The following is a 19,472-nucleotide window of genomic DNA, read 5'->3' as shown; positions in this document are numbered from 1 at the left end:
TGAGAACAATGCCAAGTGAGCCAGCGAGCTAGTGACCCTGTTTGCCATGCTCTAGAAGCCTTCGGATGGAATGGCGCTCTATCACCATCTACCTGTATCAGTAACGCCCATCCCCCTCTTCGGAAGCCGCGCTTTAGATGTGGCCACAGCTGGTGAGGCCCGTCTGGAATTCGACAGCACAAAGCGGTTGCACGCAAACGTCACTGTCAGATCCAGGCCAGCAGCAGCAAGATCGCTGGGTCGGGGGTGGGGTGGGTGGGTGGGGGGTGATGCTCTGCCACGGAGAAGAATAAAACTAACAGAAGGCAGGCAGGAAGCACTAGGGAGCCTCTGCCCAGATCTGGAAACACCCAGGTCGGCAGCACCCAGGACCCTTTCGTAGATCGCCAGAGTCCCCTAGTATTCCTGGACTCCCGCCCCGCCCGCCTCCAAGCCGGGACCCAGTTCTGTCACAGATTCCTTTGCCCTCGGGCTGTCCCTGCGGGCCACTCACCGTGCGATTCCACCAAGGCAGCAGCACTCTTGGCGCTGGGAGAGCCGCGCAGGCGGGCGAGCCAGGGGCCTCTCCGCGGAGCACCAAGGCGCCTCCGAGCAGCAGCCGAAAGCCTGGAGCCGAGCTGGGAGGAGTCCCAAGAGGGAGGAGAGGAGGGGTTCCCAGCCAGTCTCCTCCCCACTTCCTCCCGGCTTGAGTAGGAGCCCGAGGGGCGGGCGCTAGGCAGGAGACAGCGGTTCTTTGTGTCTCTGGCTCCAGCGACAGGGCATTGAGGTAGATTAGAGACACCTAGAGGAGGTCTCATCTTAGCAGGGTGGATAGCCACTTGATTAAAAAGTCTGTCGGTTGTTTCTATTTACTAGGAAGGTAAAGGGTGGAAAAACAAAACAAAACAAAACACGGCATGTACATTCTGTGACTTATTTAATGTTTATGCCGAACCTAAATCCCTGTTTAGTTTAAGATAGATGGACCTTATTGCCCAGGGAAAAACACAAACGGCAGGAATCGTTGAATATGATTTCGGTTTTTGTTTTTGTTTTTTGAGCGGAGAAAAGAAAGAGACCTTTCTAACTGTCAAGAATGTTTAATCTGAGGAATAGGGTAGAGGGTACTCTATATAACCCCACTGACCTCAGTGTTACGTGTGTGACTTTGGTAAATTCAAAAGAACATTTCAAAAGAACAATAGAAAGCTGAAGTGAATTGTTCTGGGAGTGTGTCCTGCCTGACAAGCAGCTGACCTCCCTTTGGGACCTGCCTGGTGACTCCAGCTGTTATGCCAGGTCTAGCAAGTGAAACACAGAGGAGAATGCCTGCCAGCTATGGGACTGATTCAAATCAGGGTCGCACTCGACCAGCTCAATCTATACCTCATCTATTTTCTGCAAGATGGGGGACGACAAATGAATACCCCTAACACAGATGGAAGGCTCAAACAGACGGGCTGATACTTGTTCTTGAGTGAACAGAAGACATAAATAGAACTGTGCCGTTGTACACAGTCAGACATCCCAAGATTCTGTGTTTCGAGTTTCAAGAACAGATACAACTTTGACTCCAAGTAGGGCTGTGATTCACACCTAAACCACACTTCCTTTCCTCTTCTCCTTTCTTTAGCTGTTTTCTGCAAATAAATATTAAGAATGCCAATCAAAGAGCCCTTGGGCAGGTGAGCTCATTAGCAGGGTTTAGTAGACAGACCAGCTTGAACAAAATCAAGTAGCCAGAATTCAGGTCCTACTAGGTAAAGACCATCCAAGAAACAGGAAGTATAGGCCCTCGCTTGTCCAGATCCCAGGCTTTCCAGCTAAAGGAAGAGGCTCTTGTCATGCTCACCAAGTCCCATCCTGATCCCAGATGTCAGGATTGACAGTATGTCGGGATAAAACCTCTTAAGGAAGTTTCTTTCTTTCTTTCTTTCTTTCTTTCTTCCTTTCTTTCTTCTTTCTTTCTTTCTTTCATGGCGGGGGGAGTCATACGTCAGAATGAAAATGCATGGTGCTTATGTAAAAATAGATATAAAATGTAAAAACTGTATGGGAAGGGTACAAGCTAATTTTCCTCCAAGGATGGGGCTATTAGGCTGGGTTTCAGAATAGGGACAGGGGTTCTAGGGGGCAGAGAACACAGAAGTGATAAAATGTCAGCATCTGAAAAAAATGTACGTTTTCTACATATCACTTTGAAATACTTTGTAATGAAAAATGTCTCAGGGCAGAAATTATCAGACTTTTGTTGATTAAGTTTGTGTGTGTGTGTGTGTGTGTGTGTGTGTGTGTGTGTGTGTGAGAGAGAGAGAGAGAGAGAGAGAGAGAGAGAGAGAGAGAGAGAGAGAGAGAGAATGAACACACTGGATAAGAGCCAGAGAAGTAGATAAATGCCGAAACTGCAGTGGGGAAAGCACAGACCTCTCTTTTGATAGACACAGGCTTCCTGCAGGCCTGAGGCCAGAGCTCTGTTCTGTCTTCCAGGCTTCCAGGGATCTAGGATCTTTGGTCTGCAGCTGACCCCAGAGGCCCTTAACCCAGCCCCTGCACCTGGGCATTCTCTGGTTCCAGAAACCATCATTGGAAGACTCACTCTGGGCCTAGCAATTCTCACACCAGGGCCACTATGACAGAAAGGGTGTCTTTCTTGCAGAAGCATGACACAGAAAATACAACAGACAGCCCAGAGATTTGGCAGGTGGTGGGAGGTAGGCTCAGAAAGAAGCTAGGGAGGGGGCTGGCCCCAGCAGGTAATTGGCCATTTAGTGATAAGCTCTACCAGATGCCCAGCTGTGCCCAAGACCTGCTTTGTGTCAGTTTCTGACTCTAGTTAAGACCCCCAAACCCAGGACCCAGACCACTAGCTTATCCTGGAAGTTTGGCAGGAAATAAATATATAAATGTAAACATATGTATAAATATATATAAAAATATATTAAACATATATTTAAAATATTGAATAAGCAGTGACTGATTTTTAAGATTAATTCTCACTACTGTAGCATAGGGTAGCTTCGACTTGTCTCTGCCTTCCTCGTGCTGGGGGTTAGACTATGCCACCCTGCCCAGCGGCAGTAGATCTTTATGTTAGATAATATACAGCTGTTTCCAAGGATGAGCTGATGTCAGTATATTGCCCAGTAGTTAAGAGCCTTCTGGAGTCCTCTTCATTTTCTCCCCACCACTATTCCTGTCTCCCTTCCTCTCTTCTTTCTTTTATTCCTTCTCGTTTCTTCCTTTCAAAATCATATTATATGCATGCCCATCACATACACTGTTATATATTAGTTAGAGACATCTAATATAGTAAAATAACTTTAATTTTATGCTAGAAACATGAAAATTGTGTAGAAACTACATGTCCAAGTATTAGAATTAATTACTTCAGAGAAGAAAGTGAATTGCTTATTAGTTTTGCCCCCTCCCCCAACACACACCCATTAGTCTTGTTAAAGTAGCCTTGGCTGGCTTCCAGCTCTTGAGTTTACCATCTCAGTCTCCAAAGCACTGGGATTACAGCCATGTACCACCATGTCTGTGTAACCGTGTAAATGTTACTTTAAAATATTTATTCTTCATGCACCTCCTTACCATTTCAATAATAATCTATGCTATTTTGTAATAAAGACAAATAAACCTAATCAATTAAAAACTAGATTAAAATTTCCTGGTCGAACTTCTGGCCGTGACTTCTTTGGGGAGCCTGAATCAGGGTTGGTTTGTTTGTTTGTTTCACCCTAGTCCTGACTCGTTTGCAATTGAGGATGGGATCCCATACCCAACTTTGTAATGATGACTCAGCATTGTGCCATGTCCTGCTGGAACCATATCTGTCTGTGTAGCATGTGACCTTAAGGGCAGAACCCTGGGGGGGAAAGGTCACTTGTGCCTTTTCACGGAGGGCACCAAAGGCTGAAGGAGTCTGTGCTGTTCCTATGCATTGTCCACCTCCTCGGCCCTCAGCTTCTCTGTCTCTATTCCCTTAGTACCAAGAAGAAAAAGCAGTTCCCAGATTGTTACAGAAAAGCCGATCCAATGATTAAAGGGCACGAAAGGTTATATTGTATCATTGAAGGCTTCTTAACAACTTCACAATCTAGAGGAGGTATAGATTCATAACGGTGCTTTATTTTTCTTTCCATTTCCCACGTTACCTAGGTCATACACCGGTGTTCCACAGTGTGACAGATGATCTCAGCTGTCAACTTTATGAGATGTAGACCCACCCAGCAGACTGGCCTCTGGGTATGCCTAATAGGGAATTTATCTCGATTAGGTTAACTGAGATGGGAAGCCGTTCCCACTATGGGAGGCTCCATTCCCTAGGCCGGGATCCTGAACTGTACAAAAAGTAGAAGAGCACAAATCTTCACCGTTTTCTGCTCCCTGACTGCTGAGGCAGTGTGAGGAGCTGCCTAAGCTCGTGCCACTGTGACGTCTCTACCGTGAAGAACCCCAAACTGTGCACTAAAACAGACTCTCCCTTAAGTTACTGCTGTCAGTGTATTTTATAATAGCAAGGGAAAAGGAACAAATGCATATAGTGTCGCCTGGATTGATAGAAAGGATAGATGGCTTGGGTTAAGGAAGGAAGTGTATGGAATAATTCCCAAGCAAAACTGACACTTGCCAGGTGTAGAAAAGCTATGGCATTACACATTTTCCAGGCCATGCATTTTCTCTTCTTTATTTTCATTAGGTTTTCCCTCTTAAGTCTCTTCGCAGCAGTAGCACTGTAACTAAGACAAGGAGTGAATTTATACTGCAGTGGTTTACACATGAAGTGGCCACCCCAAAAGGCTCACTAGTTGAAGGCTTGGTTTTCAGTTCTTGTGTGACAGGTGCTTTGATCATAAATAAATGCTCTCACTTCAGACTCTAACCTGACTGGGTTATTAAGAAGCAGGACCTAGTTTGAGGAAGGGGGTCACTGGATGAGTAACTCAGTGCCTTGTATCTTGAGTCAGACCTTTTCTTTCTACTACATTTTGCTTCCTGGATAAGATGAAGTGAGCAGCTTTGCTCAAGTCTGCTTCAATATTGTGGTCTTTCATCCTTGTCTCAACCACAGCAAAGGAGTGAGTCTACCATGGAGTAAGACCACTAAACCCACCAAGCTGAACAAGCCGCTTCTCTTTTCAATTGTTTCTCTATGGTATTTGTCACAGAGACAAGTCTAACACATACATACATTTAAAAAAGGAAAGCCAACTTTGAGGATAAAGCTCAGAATAATGTTCACCTTTGGATAAGATAATGAATACCCAAAATGAGCTGTGGTTTATTTTTATTTTTATTTTGTTTTGTTTGTCATTATTTTATATATTTTAAGCATTGAACTTAATGTGTTAAGTGTGTTTGTAAAAATTCATACAGCTACATATGATTTACAGATATATACATTTTCTTGCAAGTGTGCTTAGAAGAAGTTAAAGGAGTTATTTTTATTTTTAGTTCTAAAGTTATATTTGATTAGATACTCCATGTTAAACCACCAATAAAAGATCATAAATAAACTATATAAATGTGCCATTATGTCATAAAAGTATGAAATATGCAAAGCCAAAATGAGCTAAAACTAGGGGACCCTGAGAGAAGCAAGCATGAGAGCTAGCTTTTTATATGATGTTTTTGAAAAACCTTGGAGAATAAACGGAGAGTGACTTTATGGCATCACCAACCTAGGACAGTGTAAGCAAGCTCCTGTTTGTAAGGGGAGTAATCGAAGGCTGACAAGAGGAATAGTCCTATGATTTTAAGTTTAACATGAAATAAATGGCCCAACAAAGGAGAAATTGATACAACTTGCCTCCTATCTTAGCCTTCTCCAAGGAGCTGGAAACAGCCTTTGAGAACTGTAACTAAGTTTACATTAGTTACTTTTATAGCTTTGGAATCTGAATGCTTGCTACTTTTACTAGCTGAAAATTCTAAGCAAATAATATAATTTAAAATAGTCCGCCTTGCTAGTATTGCAGGTATATAGAAACTAATATGGGTTGTTTCTGGAGAAAGCTAACTTCAGTGTATATAAAGAATTGTTACAGATAAAAAATTCCACACAAAAGGAGCAGCTCACAATAACATTCGTAGAAAGTCAACAGGCATTCTAGGACGCAAAGGGCCGTGAAAAGGAGCCATCATGAACAAGGTATCAGAAACTGCTAGAACTTGGAGAAATGCTAGGCATAGGAGATAAAATAACCACATTTAACAGACAGAAAACAAAGGAGAAATTTCAAAACAAATTATAACATTAAATACATATATATGTGTGTATATATATATATATATATCAAACAGAATTAGAAATGAAAGGAGAAGAGTGAAATTATAGTGGTTCAAAACAAAAAATGTTAAGCAGACTAAATAAAAAATTAAATGTAAATTATTGCACTAGATCTAGAACAGAGGAAAGTTACATAAAAATTATTAAACTGGATTTAGAGTAGAGGAAAGCAAAGGAATATGGAAAAATACCAAAAGGAATAAAAGATTATGGAGGGCACAGTAATAAAATTCAACACATACCTGGTCTGATCTCTGAATGAATAACATAGAAAATATACCAAAGTTATTTTTGGCACAAGTGACTACCATTAATTTTCTAGAGTTCTTGAAAAACTCCAGTTCTCAGATATATAAAGCTTAACATATTTAAACAAGATAGATTTTTTTTTTAACAAAGGTATATCACAGTGGACCTAAAGACATGAAGAAGCAACCCGTGTGGTTGAGTAAGATTCATTCCAGTGGGTAAATAGAACTGGGATCATTGAGAAGTTGCTGGTGGCTACACATCACATAGCCTTCTCAGAGACAAGAAGACAAGATGGTGATATTTCAACATAACCCAAAACCCAGGTTATTAGTTAGGGTTTCTACTGCTCTGAAGAGACATCATGTACTGAAACTCTTATAAAGGAAAACATTTAATTGGGGCTGGCTTACCATTCAGAGGTTTAGTTCATTATCACTGGGTGGGAAGCATGTGAAGGCAGACATGGTGCTGGAGAGGCAACTGAGAGTTCTACGTCTGGATTTACAGGTAGCAGGAAGAGAGAGTAACACTGGACCTGCCTTGAGCTTCTGAAACCTCAAAGCTCATCCCCTGTGGCATACTTCCTCCAACACAGCTCTAATGTCACTCCCTATGAGTATATGGGGGCCATTTATTTTTTTTTTTATTATTCAAACCACCACACTAGGTAATCTGGGCTATGTAGCCAGCAAACTACCATTTAAGCATTTTTTTTTTCAGGCCAACAAATATTGAGAATTTATTAGGTCTGATTAAAGGAAATTTCTATAGAATGAATCTTAAGAAAGAAGATAAAGGTATGAGATAAGCAAGCCAAGATGTAAGACACAATGGTGAGAGAGATCAGCTGTTCCAGTCATGAGAGAAGGCCTACTGAAGACAGCTAAAACAAACCGGGGAAATGTAAGAGGGCCTCTTCCAAAGGAAAACACCACACGACCCTTGACCAGGGCTTCCAGAGGCAAGTCCTCCAGGTACAGAAAACACAGGACTCCACCTTTCCTGTGATTTTCCCATTTCAACATTTTCCCACTCATAATGTAAAATAACTGAGGCTTCTGTCAGCTTCGCTAGTTGAAGATTCGCAAACCAACTGGAGCTCAAAGGGAGGCCTCAGAAAATAAACAAGAACTCCGTGCGCAGATTTCCTTCTCTCATTGGGTCTTTCCTATGTCACTAGGAAAAGACTCCAAGCCACCTTGCCAAAGGGTCATTCATTTCAGTAGCCACAAACACATGAGTGGACAGCAGGCTATAACAAAAAGGTTCCTGTGCACACGTTATTGCAGTTGACACATAAGAAAAGGCATGGTTTATCAGTAAGGATCACACATTGGCAATAAAGATTATGTTCTCAGAGGAAAGTCAAACCTGAAATGTACCAGTAGTAACAGAAAATAATGTTGGAATGTTTTCTACTAAGCCAGTGTTTCTCAACCTTTCTAATGCTGTGACCCTTTATTAGAGTTCCTCATGTTGTGGTGACACCACCTTAACCATAAAATTATTTTTATTGCTGCTTCATAAGAGTAATTTTGCTATTGTTATCAAGTGTGTTTCCTGATGGTCTTATGTGACCCCTGTAAAAAGGTCACTCAAACTCCAAAGGGGCCAAGACACAGGTTAAGAACCACTGTTCCAGATGTTATTGGCACCTATAGCCCCAATCCTCTTGGATGGCAGAAACATTACCCAGAATTTTGGGATTTTTCATCAACAATATGCTAAACTCAGTGAAAAGTTGAAGGAAGCTAAGAATTAGGAAATGCTGCCTAGACTTCAAGAAAAATAGAAAATAAGAGAAATTGATTTTTGAATGGTTCTGGTAGGTAAGAGATGACTCAACAATTAAGAGCTAGGGATACTATCTCAGAGACAGGTCCTAGCACCTACATCAAGGCTGTTCAGAACCAACTGGCTCCAGGGGATTTGACCACTTCCTCTGGTCTCTGCAGGCACCACACCCACATGCACAAACACACAGGCAGACATGCATTAAAAAACAAGTCTAAAAAAAGAGCTGAACAGGATTATGAGGCATGGCAAGTGGCTGACAGATGCATGCAATTAGTGTTTTATGGGAAAGGAAAGAAAAGAAAGAAGCAGTATGTTGATAATTAATGTCTGAGAATTACCTAAGGCAGATGAAAATCATTAGGACACAAACCAGGAGCTCTATATTCCCTGAGCAGAACAGATAGAGAGAAATCCACACTCTGTGTAGTCAGCTGCTGAAAGCCAAGATTTACAGAGAAGAGCTCAAGGATAGCCAGAGGCAAGGGCACTTTCTTCTCAAAGAAACAAAATCACAGCTGGCATTCCAAAGAAAGGATGGAAACAAGAACAGAACAGAATTGAATCAAAAGAAAGAAACTGTAAAATCTGCCAACCTATAATTCTATGCATAGTAGAAAAAAATATTCCTCAAGATTAAAGGCAAAATGATGATGATTTTAGATAACCACAGTCTGAGTAAATTTAGGAACAGCAGAATTCAGTACAAGAGCTACTCAAAGGAGCTGTTCAGGATTAAGCAGAACTATCCCAGAGAGACAAACCACACTACGGGAAGAAACAGAGTACTGTAAAGAGTAAACTATATACAATAAAAATGAGTGTTGGCTTTTTGCAATAAATAAATATCAGCTCTTATGGTAGAGTATAAAGCAAAATCAAATACATGACTAACACATCTGAATGGTTAGATTCATGGAGATTAAGTGGATTAAGATTTTGTTTTAAAATAGGTAAAAGTAATAACTTGTGGCCATAAAGACTATAAGATAAGTTTTTAATATGTATATGTATTATAGTGCAGGCTTGTAATCCCAGCACTTGGGGAGTCAGAGGCAGGCAGATCTCTGTAAGTTTGAATCTAGCCTGATCTACAAAGTGAGTGCAGGACAACAAAGGCTACATAGAGAAACCATGTCCCAAAAAATCGTCATCATCACCACCATCATCATCACCATCATCATCATCACCACCACCACCATCATCATCACCACCACCATCATCATCACCACCACCACCACCATCATCATCACCACCACCACCACCACCACCATCATCATCACCATCATCATCATCACTATCATCATCACCATCATCACCATCATCACCACCACCACCATCATCATCATCACCATTACCACCACCATCACCGTCATCACCATCATCACCATCATCATCATCATATAGGCACTGGGAGATGCTCAGTAGGTCAGTAGGTAAGAGTACTTGCTTTGTGATGATAAGGAACTGAATTCAGTCCCTAGCACTCACTTCAGTGTCTGGGATGTGGGGACTGGCAGAACACAGACCTATAGTCCCAGTGCTGTGAGGTGGAGACAAAAGGCTCCCCTGACTTTCTTGGCCAGGCAGTGTAGCAGAAATAGCAAGTCCTGTGTGAGTCACCCTCACTACAGGGGATAAGATGGAAAGTGATAGGGAAGGACACACATTTTCCTTCTTTGGTCTCTGTGCATATTTAAATTCATGTGTGCTGTTCCCACATAACACACACATTCATATCCACACAAATAATACAGAGGGAAAACACTATGAAATATTTGATTCCAAAGGAAGTGAAAAATAAACCCAAGAACAAAGAGAAAACAAACGCTGGACTTAGTAGATTCCGACCCTATTGGTAGGAGCATCTTTCTTTCCCTCCAAAGCTTCAAGGGCGTGGAGCCTTTGGGTGCCAATGAAGTTCCCATAATGCCATAGAAATGCAGTACTCGTGATTAGTTTCCTTGTGGGAAGAAAAAGAGACTAAAGTTCCCTCTCATGGATGAGTGAAGATACAGTGAGAGTGTAGCCATCTACGAACCAAAAAGGCTGCTCCCACCAGACACATCACCTGCTTGTCCATAAGCCAAATGTCCGAGCCTCTAGAACTGTCAGAAATAAGCATATGGTATCCAACCCCCACAGTCTTAGAGACTTTTGCTGCAATAGTCTGAAATGACCAAGGTGCCATTGATCAATAATCTTACTAAATGTAAATGAGCTTTTAAAAAAAATCTTCCTATAAGATGAATTTTATTTAAAAGAAGACTAGGGGCTACCAAGATGGCTCAACGGGTAGAGGCATTTGGTGCTAATTCTGAATTCAGTTCCTCATACTTGCACAGGAAGTTCTCTTAGTCCCTAGAACTTACATTGTGGTGGGGTCAACAGACTTTCACAAATTTTCCTCTGGCCCTACACATACACCACGACACATGCCTCTTCCCACTACCCACAAAATAAATAAATGTAATAACATTTTTAATAGAGAATTACTTTAAGTATGTAGACATGGAGATTGAAAGTGGTTAAAGGTTTTATATTATCTTATTTATCCTGGGGCAGAGTCTCCGTTGTGCAGCCCGGAATATCCTGAACTCATTATGTAAACCTCAGACTCGGAGATCTTCCTGCCTCTGTTGCTCAAATTCTGAGGTTATAAGCATGCTCTATCAGCCAGTTGAAGCTTGATTTTAAACACCCTTTGAAAGTCTCACAAGGTGAACATGTATTTTTTGATGGCTAGTAGGATACTGTGGAAATCAGATTTAGTGTAAGGCTTCAGGTCTCCAGAAATGTGCACATGACCATGGCTAGAGGAGAGCACATGCTTTCTTTTTTTTGTTGTTGTTCTTGTCTTAGTAGTGAGGTATGGGCTTGACCCCACCGTGTGGAGTCCCCTAATAGGATAAACTGCCTCATCACAGGCCTAATAGTAACAGGTCCAATCAGTTGCAACCAATACCTCTAAAACTGGAAGGATAAATGACCATGGAAGCAGAAATCAAAATTTAAAAAATGAAATAAAATTCTAAGCAAAATATTGTCAACTCAAATTCGTTGCATTTTTTTTAAAAGTCTGGAGATACATATGTACAGCTACTCGCTTTCCAACACATAAATTCAATCCATTGATATATGAATATGTTTTCAATAATTCATTTTTGATTGATTAGGTGTCTGTGTGCAAAAAACAAACTCTAGCTCACATCTCAGGTCATGCACACACAAAAAAATAATAATTTGTGAAAGCCACAGTTTTAATGTGAGTAAGGAAATAACTGAGCATAGAGTAGATTTGGGGAACTAAGTAGACAGTTTTCTTAAACAGGACTCAAGTTCTAACTATAGGTGTTTTGCTTTCTCCATAAAAGTTAAAGGTTATTAGCTGTGAGTGATGCTCACACTTATAAGATCAATATTTGGAAGACTGAAGAAGCACTCTTGCTATTTCTGTGAACTTGGTGCCAGCCTGAGTTACAAAGTGAGACTTTGTCTCAAAATATATGTTATTTTTAAACATAATGTAATTAAAATTAAGTAAAGTGAGCAGTTGTTTTTATTAGAAGCTCTCATTATCAAAGTGAAAAAGGTAAGCCAAAAGGAAGAGAGTATTTGAAATTCACTAATACCATGAAAATTCATATGAATATCCAGAATACAGTGAAAACCTACATCTCACTCCCAAATAAGCAAAACACTTGAAAATGTTATGAAAGAGGAAACCTAAATAGCCAAGAAAGAAAATGAAAAAATGTTTATTGTAATGAGTCATCAGAATAATGCATGTTAGATTTGCAATAGATACCTGTTTCTGTTCCTAGATAGCTAGCCATGAGCACAGTGCAGTATCTGTTGGTGAGAAATGTCTGCCATTATAGTGACTTGAACACATATCCTATGATCCTAGACTACTACGGCCATTTTGAAAAAAAGTTTGTCATTATCTATCCAGATTAACTAGATGCATGTTTAATAGAAATGAGGATTTCTTCTACTAAAGATATATTCAAAACTTTCTTTGAGGTAGACAAAAAAAAAAAAAAAAAAAAAAAAAAAAGAAACAGAAGAAAAAAAGTCTACCAATATATGTATGTATGTATGTATGTATGTATGTATGTATGTATAAAAACACACATGAAGTTGGGAGGAGAGCATTTGGAGAACCAAGGAAGAGTTGGAGGGACAGAAATGGGCTGGTTGTGAACAAAGGACATAGTGTACATGTATGCAATTCTGGAAAAATAAATTAAAAATTTTAATGTACTAAGTTAAAAGTTGTAAAGATATTCACCTGAGCCTGATGAACATCTATTACATGTAATTTATATCTAAATTTTTTATTAGAAATATATAAACAAATCTAGATGAAAGACAAATAAATAAGGCAAAATCGGCAGCCACAGAAACTTTGGTATGAAAGAGAGAGACAGAGGCAGACAGAGAGACAGAGACAGAGAGAGAGAGACAGAGAGAGAGACAAAGAGAGAGAGACAAAGAGACAGAGACAGAGACAGAGAGATGCTGGGTCCTCTATGGTAGACTCCTCCAGCCTGGAATTCAGATAATGGCCTGCCTCTGCCTCCTCTGCTGCCACACCTGGCCTAAATATAGACTTTCAAAGTAAGGTTGATAGCACTCCAGGATCCTTACATCTAATTTACCAAAATAAACTAATAAAATTGCTTAAAATATACAAAGTAAATTTTTGTAGCTCTATAGTAAAAACTGGCAAGTTTACCTTATATTGAGAAATTAGCATAACGTCCTACATTTGATAATCCTTATAGATAAAATACTGATGAAGATACAAATGATTGGAATGTATAATAATTTGAAAGGTATACACATAACATTACATAATTAGTATACATTTTTCCGAGCTCAAAGAAAACTCAGTTTCAGTCTTGGTTTTAATAACTCAAAGGAGTTAGTGTTCTATTCTCCGACTGTAGTGGGACTTGGGCTGTACTTTCTGCACAATCATAAAAGACGCTTTTTACAATCAATTGGAAATTGAAAAATGCATTTCTGGGCTAAGGAGATGTGTCTGTTGATAAAGTTCTTCCATGAAAGCATAAAGACCTGATTTTGAACCCCATCAGCAAGGTAAAAAGCTGAGCATAGTGGAATGTGTTGTTGATCCCGGCATCCAAGAAACAAAGACAAGTTTATGTCTGAGACTCACTGATCATCCACCCAGCCCAAATGGAGCGTTTCAAGTCCCAGTAAGTGTCCTTGTCTCAAAAAGCGAGATGGACAGATCATGAAAAATGATGCCTGCATATACACAGATGCACCCTCTTTCCACAGACGTGCACACACTGCATGTGCATGCCCCCATGAGACATATTTCTAAAGAAAATGTGACTAAAAGAAGACTATGGTGCTAATAATAAGTCCTTAAAGGTGCATAATCAAGGTGGTCATATTAATGGTTATGGGATATAGCTAAAATGTTGCCACAGAAATGCAAAACTTTAAAAACTTAGGAAGAAAAGTTTAGAACTAATGAGCCAAGTACACAAATTTAGGGCTTTAAAATAAGTAAAATTTAATGAGATAAAAGTGTGTGTGTGTGTGTGTGTGTGTGTGTGTGTGTGTGTATAAGAGCCAATGAAGTACACCAAATTCTAGCATGACAATCGAAACAAAGTGGGAATAAAAAATGTACACTTATTACTAAGGAAAGGTCAGAGTAATAGAAACTAGAAAGATTTAAACCAAGAATGACTTTATTTTATTAATATGGAACACACATGGACAGTTTATCAAAACTGACAACATAAAAAAACCTAATAGTCTTATAATTGTTATTTTAAATAATAAAATCACTATTTTATTTAACTTACAAATAAAAATATACAGCTGGTTTAAGGCAGGCATTCAGTATGGTTATTAAAATAATTGAATCAAGAAATCTAAAATCCTCTGAACTCCAAATCAAGAAGGTGTGACTATTCAAGGATTAAATGCAATATTGTACAGATTTTTCATAAGATAGACAGTGAAAGAACACTACCTATGCTATTTTGATATGATACGAACAGCAGATCAGGATAGTGCAATATAGCTATCCATATAGATCAATGTTAACTTACACAAATTCAAATAATGCTTATATTTGTATGCTACTTATAAATGACATATACACTAGAGAGGGCTTATTCTAGAGATATCAGCAAACTTACTAATAGATGTTAAATGCTATATCTTAACACCTAAACGTATTTAAAGGAAAAGAATTATGGGCTGGAGAGATGGCTCAGAGGGTAAGAGCACTGTCTGTTCTTCCAAAGGTCTTGAGTTCAATTCCCAGCAACCACATGGTAGATTATAATCATCTGTAATGAGATCGGGTGTGCAGGCATACATGTGGGGGGAATACTGTATATATTATAAATAAATAGGTTTCTAAAAAAAAAAAGAATTACATGATACCTTCTCTTTTTAAAAAGGTTTATTTTATTTTGTATTATGTATGTGTGTGGAGTATGTGCATGTGAGTGCAGGATTCCGCAGAGGTAAAAGGTATTGGATCTCCCAGAGCTAGGGTTACAGGGTGGTGAGGTACCTCCAGTCCTCAGCAAGGAGGGCTTCACCCTAAAGGCTGAGCCATCTCTCAGCCCCATGAATTACACAATGATGCTTCCAATAGCCACAGAAACAATTGAAGAAACACCCACCTAGCGATAAACATACTCACCAAATGAAGAATGTATCGGTTAACTATGATAGAAAGCTAAAGTCTACATAGTAAAATCTTTCTAAGCGGTGTTACTGATGGTGCTCACCAAAGCCCGATGGCAGGAAAAAGAAATTAAAGATTAAATATATGCAGATAAGGAAAGACATGCCAAATTGTCATGACTTTTAGATAATATTATTGTTCATGTGGCAAAATAGAAAGCAGATAAGAATGACTAATTCTGCTAAATTTGAGTGACAGGCAATTAATATATAAAGCCAAGTATATTAATGTGAGTAGGGAGCTTAAAATAAATTTATAGGAGTACGGAAAACTTGATTCCTGTAGACCAGTAGTGTGGGGACAGGTGGTCATCGTACTAAATAAACAACGAAGAGATCAGTTTTCATGTGCATTAAACCTGACTGCCAAATGCAAAACCATTGACAGCGAATAGAAACCACTGGAAGACAATACAGTAAGTTAATTTGTAACCTCAAGGACACAATTGTGTCCTCTGTGTGTGCCTGTGTGTGGAATGTGTGTGCGTGTGTGTGTGCACATGCACACTTGTGTAGAGGTTTACATGTACAAATTTACATGTGGAGGCCAGTGGTTGATGTTAGGTGGTTTCCAGGGGTTGTGAACCCCTGTGCAGGGAATTTTTGCCAGTCTCAGCAAGGGGAGTCTCCACCCTTAAAAGCTGAGCCATCTCTCAGCCTCACAAATTACAAATTGCTTTTAATAGCCAGAGGGGGGATAAATCGATCAAACTATTTCCATTTTATTTACTGAGGCAGGGTCTCTCCATAGATCTGAAATTGAGAAATTAATAGTCTAGCTAGCAATCTTGTTTTGCGGGGAGGGTCCCTGCCCTCTCTGTATGAGATGCCACACCATCACAACTTTTATGTGGGAGTTTGGCATCCCAGCTTTGATTTCTATACTTGTGCTGAGCAGTCTCTGCAGCCCCTTGAAGATAAATATATTTTGAACATACAATTCTTAAACAAGACAAACTATAAAAGAAAGTACTATAAACTTGAATTTCTCACTGAGAGACATGGAAATGATGAGGAGAGAAAATCTCAGAAGCAGATATTTGCAGCACATAAAATGAATTAGATACTGATTGAGACATGGACTATATAAAGAAAAGACTCCAACGAGTCAACTAGGTACAGACCAAGAACATGCTGGGATACGTACAAACCAATTATCAGGAAGCCAAATCCTTGATTGGCACATAGAAAAAGCACCCTGCCTTCTTAGCTATGTGTAAATGCTAAGTAAAATCCTAGCGGAATGGGGCTATTACAGACTCTCCAGACTGAGCCTTGAGGTGACTTTAGCCTGAGCCAGTACCCCTTTACTGTACTACATGAGGACCTCCAGTCAGAGACTCCAGCTCAGCCACCCACCAATGGATCCTAGATCCACAAAAACTGGGAGGCGGCAAGGAAACAGTAGAAGGGGGTTTGTTGTTGTTTATTGTTGACTTTGTACCATCACGGGTTGGTATAGTTTGTCACATAAACAATGAATACATCTCCCAAGCTACGAACACAAATGTCCAACTGTAGACTAAATATAGGGTATTAAACCACAAGAAAGAAAAATGAAAGAAGCACCAACAAGGCTGAGTCTCAGAAATGTAAGACTATACAGTATAATATTCATGATATGAAAGTATAACAAAAACATAAAAGCAACATATGGATGTTTTACACACAAACGTAGAACTATGCGAAACAGCAAGAGGCGATTTAAAGGAAGATTAGCGAAAGATGCCGTGTCTCCGGGATGAGTCCGTCCAATATGGTATTCAAGGTCCCATAGTGCCTTAATTTTTACTCACAAGATGGTCAGGCATTCATTTCGTTATCTCTTAGTTTAGACCACTTTGGGATGGTATATATCCTTTTTATTCTTAAAATTTTAGAGCAAAGCAAAACACAAAGTTAAGAGCTGAGCCGCAGTCAGTTCGGAACTCATTTAGAGAATGGCCAAATGGTTGGCTGGTCAGCCCATAGACAAGAGACACTCTGTTTTTTTACATGTGTTAAAGGGGTTCTTCTCCAAGGTTCCACGATTGTCTCATGGGCAAGATCCTTTTTTTTTTTTTCTTTTTTTTTTTTTACCTCCCACTTTGTCTTTGGAGCTGCATTCACCGCAGGTTCGGCCAACCAGGGAGAACTGCTGAGGGGTGTTTCTGTGTTAACTGAAAAACCCAGTCCCTATTGCCACCGGCCAAAAGCATTCCAGACCGGCTTTCTCCGGAATCCCCACACCCATTTCAGCAGCACCCTGCCGGCATCCTCCCACCCACCTCTTAGCGCAAACTCACTCCAGTCCCCTGGGTGCTTAAAGCACAGGGAGAGGGCTTTCACCTGAAGTCTGGGGCAGAGGCTAAGCAGAGACTGTGGCCCTAAAAAAAATTCTGTGTGGAGCCTCCCTCCGGAACCTCGGAGGTTCCTTTGATCAAATCCCAATGGCTCCCAGATGAACACAAACCACACAACAAGGAAATGGGGCCGGCGGGGTGGGGGTTCCTGGCTGGTGAAGGGATAACAATGCAGGAAAGATACCCAGCAACCGAAAGCTCAGAAACTGACAGAGGAAGGTCTCACTGTGGAATACATCAGCCACCTCGGCACGCTCCAGGTGCCCACACAAGTCCCCCACGCAGTCCCTGGACACTCTTCACCTCCCACCCTATTTCCCGCGAAGCACCCCACCCTTCTGGCAGTGGCCTTTGTCACCGCGGGCCTCTCCTGGTGCAGACCCGCAGACCCCGACTCACTCTTTGCCTCGCTGTTCCCTGGAGCGCAGATTCGAAGGCACGAGGAAGCAGCTACGAAGGGGGCACCCGTGGTCCCCAAGGGGAAGAAGCTTCGGGCCTAGAAGAGAATGGGCGGTGGACAAGAGGCTGGGGGACGTGGAAAGTCACTGGCAGAGAAGGGAGCAAGCAGTGGGCCGGCCCTGAGAACTGATTGGCCACACGGGGATGTGGGTGGTGCTAGGCTCGCTGCCCCCAGATCTCAGAGGCCCTCCTTTGTGTCAATTTCTGCTCAAAGATGCAACCCTATATCTGGGATGGAGATAAAAGTTCCAACCCCTTGGATTTGCAGCCCGGCAATTTGTTAAATAGATACATAATCCTTAACACTATGAACAAATAGAACGTTGATAAAACAATAGAGCTTTTTCAGAAATAATGCACAACTATATTGAGAGGAGAGTTAAATCTATATTAAATTTAATTAAAAAGTGAAGTTTTGGTAAGAGGGTATGATCACATTTTGTTATATCTTACATAAGAGGAAGGCTATGAGAGAAGATGCCATCTCCTGATTCATGGATTCACAACCGCTGAGTTACTATAAAATAGTACCTGTGTTGTGTGAGAAGTTTGGCAAACCAGTAAAAAGCCTGGGTTTAAAAAATAAGTTTCACTGCATAGTTTTCCCTCAGTTACATCCATCTATCGATCTATCTATCTATCTATCTATCTATCTATCATCTAATCATTTATTTGTTTGTTTACTATGTGCATGTGTGTGTGTGCGTGTGTGCTTGTGTGTGTGTGTGTGTGTGTGTGTGTGCACCTTTAAGTTGGGAGTGCACCATACCACAACCTGTATTTGGAGGTCCAAGGACAACCTGTAGGAATCAGTTCTTTCCTTGCACAGTGGAGGTCCTGAAGATCAAACTCAGGCTGTCAGACTTGGGAGAACCAGCCTTTGCCCACTGAGCCATCTCCGTGTCCCCAAATCTGGACTTTGAATCTAGGACATCTTTTGTTTCATAAACAAGGGAGTGTGTGAGTTAATAGTGGCTGCTACAACAAATTGACACACAAGGAGATGAATTAAGCAACACTTTTGGCATCTTATAGTTCTATACATCAGAAGCTTGGCACAGGTCCCACTGGGCAAAGTTGCCGTTCTTTCTGGAAAACTCAAAGGAAGAATTCATTTTCCTCCCTTCTCCAGTTTCCAGAGAATGCATCAAATTATCTGAATTTCCCTGCTCATGGGGCCATTTCCTGTCTGCAGAAACAGTGGGCTTATCACTGGCCCCTTTATTTCCGATATTTCATCTTCTCAGCTTCCTGCTGCCCTCAGTTCCTTAGGGGACCACGGTATCCATTCCACTGGGTCTGTCCAAATAACCGCTCAGCTCAAGGTCAGATAAGCACAGGCCTAATTCCATCAGCACCACCAATACTTCTTGATTCTGTAACACTGTATCTTAACAAGCTCCAGAATGATGCATGGTTTCTATGGGGCCATGTGTCTTTCTCACCATGCATGCTAGTATCCTTTTGTCCTGTCCTGTGTTACTTTTCTCCATCTGGGTTAAAACAGGACTTTACCAGTACATGTGTCAAAAAGCATGCAAGTGTCTGCTCCAACCTTAAAGGGGACAGGTAATTCCAGACTGGGTGATTGTATAACTCTGTCA

At 40.8% G+C, this 19,472-nt stretch overlaps 1 protein-coding gene across 4 annotated transcripts in view; it reads right to left on the bottom strand.

Annotated features, from left to right (window-relative positions):
* The window catches only part of LOC311600923 (TRPM8 channel-associated factor 1), a 72,715-nt gene extending 54,760 nt beyond the window's left edge, over positions 1-17,955 (bottom strand). For 3 of the 4 annotated variants that reach the window (XM_084788083.1, XM_084788082.1, XM_084788081.1), the window contains exon 1: positions 494-650. The gene's annotated coding sequence lies outside the window, so the exon portion shown is untranslated. Of the gene's footprint in view, positions 1-493; positions 651-17,808 lie in introns of those variants that run through there. The other variant, XM_084788084.1, reaches the window with a different exon arrangement.
* Between the last annotated feature and the right edge of the window lie 1,517 nt (positions 17,956-19,472).

This window comes from Acomys minous (assembly GCF_964271855.1).
Source record: "Acomys minous genome assembly, chromosome: 6".
Lineage (NCBI taxonomy): Eukaryota > Metazoa > Chordata > Mammalia > Rodentia > Muridae > Acomys > Acomys minous.
This window is presented reverse-complemented; position numbering and strand designations above follow the sequence as displayed.